The sequence below is a fragment of the Paralichthys olivaceus genome, chromosome 6, assembly GCF_024713975.1.
Source record: "Paralichthys olivaceus isolate ysfri-2021 chromosome 6, ASM2471397v2, whole genome shotgun sequence".
NCBI classification, from domain to species: Eukaryota; Metazoa; Chordata; class Actinopteri; order Pleuronectiformes; family Paralichthyidae; genus Paralichthys; species Paralichthys olivaceus.
This window is the reverse complement of record NC_091098.1, coordinates 27526816-27529315: the sequence shown is the minus strand read 5'-3', so window position 1 is coordinate 27529315 and position 2500 is coordinate 27526816. Positions and strand designations below refer to the sequence as shown.

General features: G+C 50.4%; 1 protein-coding gene and 1 long non-coding RNA gene across 6 annotated transcripts in view; both read left to right on the top strand.

Moving 5' to 3' along the window:
• LOC109645197 (nucleolar protein 4-like) overlaps window positions 1-2500 on the top strand; it is an 84491-nt gene that overhangs the window by 44746 nt on the left and 37245 nt on the right. The gene's annotated exons all lie outside the window — the stretch shown is intronic.
• Window positions 1-2500, top strand: part of LOC138410633 (uncharacterized) — a 5109-nt gene that overhangs the window by 1689 nt on the left and 920 nt on the right. Inside the window, exons 1-2 of the long non-coding RNA XR_011243333.1 lie at window positions 1-2187; window positions 2284-2500. The exon at window positions 1-2187 is cut by the window's left edge and continues 1689 nt beyond it; the exon at window positions 2284-2500 is cut by the window's right edge and continues 920 nt beyond it. This is a non-coding gene — a long non-coding RNA (uncharacterized lncRNA). The remainder of the gene's footprint in view (window positions 2188-2283) is intronic.

Genomic DNA, 2500 nt, shown 5'->3' with positions numbered 1-2500 from the left:
CAAGTCCTCTTCATCAGGGATGAAACGGTGTGTGTGGAGGAGGGAGAGAAAAGTGGAGGAGGGAGGATGAAGATGTGGGAAGGAGCGAGGGGAGGAGGGGAGGAGTGAATGGAAACAAAATGGCGGGGGACAGACAGCGGCCACATACAGACCTGTACGTTGATCTGCCGACATATTGAGCTTGACATTGTGACGACTGACGCCAAGAAGAGAAGGAGAGAAACAGACGAGTGGAATATCTTCTCTGTATCTCTCCTCATCTCCATCCATCATTTAACAGACGCTCTCTCTCTCTCTCTCTCTCTCTCTCTCTCTCTCTCTCTCTCTCTCACGTTTGGCTCCTGAGCTTCTCTTCCTCTCAGGTTCATCATTATCTTGGTTTCATTCAGAATTCGTCTCTGTCTCCAGTGTGAACTCTGTCCTCTGCCGTAAGCCGGATCATCTCTAGTATGAGACAACTGCATAAAACATGGGATCTGGAGGTATTATCTGGAATACTGAGACATGCACACTGCTAATCCAGAATAAGACCTTAACCAGGAGCTCTGCACAGTGACTGACTGACCGACTCAAGAGAGGCTTCGTCTTCATCCACATCAGCTGCAACTTCAGACCGAAGACAAAGACAGGTCGATGATTTTATTTGTCCTCCAGTCAAAAACAAGCCCTTAGCTGAGGAGCAGTCAGAGACAGGACTTCACAACGAGAGGCCGCTGTTTGAAATGATCTCAGCAGGAGGTGTGGTCTAACGTGTTGTGTCTCTGAGCAGCATGTCCCTCATGGAGGGACACCTCATGGAGGGACACCTCATGGAGGACACCTCATGGAGGGACACGGACACCTCATGGAGGGACACCTCATGGAGGGACACGGACACCTCATGGAGGGAATCCTCATGGAGGGACACCTCATGGAGAGAATCCTCATGGAGGGACACCTCATGGAGGACGCCTCATGGAGGGACACCTCATGGAGAGACACCTCATGGAGGGACACCTCATGGACGGACACGGACACCTCATGGAGGGACACCTCATGGAGGGACACCTCATGGAGGGACACCTCATGGAGGGACATGCTTGAGCCTCAGATTTGATTCAACCAGCACTTATGAAAAACAGTTCATTTATCATCAGCGGTTTGAACCAGAGACAGACGCTGTCCTTCACTCGTGAGTGTCGAGGAACAAGAGGACGGATCTCTGAGCGAGACGTTTGCTGCAGCTCCACAGATTCACTGTCGTGATGGACTGAATGACACTGAGCTGTTCAGCTCACAGTCGGAGAGGACGTCAGGTGAACAGGCAGGAAGACAAGCTGCCTGATAGAGACGTGAGGAGGAGAGCAGAGTTTACCTCCCTGCTGCCTCAGGCACACACACACACACACACACACACACACACACTCACACACACACACACACACACACACACACACACACTCACACACACACACACACACACACACACACACACACACTCACACACACACACAAATACTGTACACACTGCATCTAACCATGTCGGTGTACACACACTAGAAAGCTGCATGTCTAGAAATGTATATCACACACACACACATGGATGCACTGTAACATTACACACACACACACACACACACACACACACACACACACACACTCACAGGCCAGCGGTCTAATGTGTTGAAGCGGTGCAGCAGAGGAAAGTAGGGCAGTGGGAAACAAACGACAGGATGACTTTGATCCCCTTCCTCCTCCCTGCATCATCCTCCACCTCCCCCCTCACCCCTGCTACCCAGAGGGAGAGGGTCTGAACTGATGGAGGGATGGAGGTCAGCTGAAGTAGAAAGAGAGGAGGAGGAGAGGCAGCACTGGATTAAATCCTCCTCTCCGTCACTAGTGAACTGGATGTTATGGGTGGAGGCCAGAACACAGACTCATTTCACTGAGATGAAACCAGAGCTCGGGTCTCAAACCTTCCTCTGCTGCTGAGGACGGTTCACTACGTGTCTGCTCATTGTTTGGATCACGTGTCCGTCATCTGCTGCTCGGATTTATGTCCAGGGTCAAGGTTCAGTGCCGGAGCAGGAAGGAGGATATTAAAGGTGGAGGTGCGGGCGGGGTCTGGGTCAGACTTTCATTCAGGAGACTGTCAGTGTCCACATCATTGAACCACGGTGTGCACTGCCCCCTCCCCCGGTTGTTTCAGTTGAGTCGTTTTTTAAAGAAAGTATTTCAGTGTTTCACAAAGATCAGAGAGAAAAGTTCATGTGATCAATCTCTGCTTCGTCTTCTTCGCCTCAGATCGATCGGGTCCTGTTCATCTCTGTGTCTCGGCCCTGAGCCGCTCACGACACTGACACCTCGCCTCAGTGTGGATGTTCCCCGAGTCGACACAAATAGTTTTTTCATCTAGCTTCATTTAAATGTGTGTTTATATGTGCTCCAGTACATTCTATGTATTTATACATATGCATTATATATGTGTGTGTGTGTGTGTGTGTGTGTGTATTGATGAGGG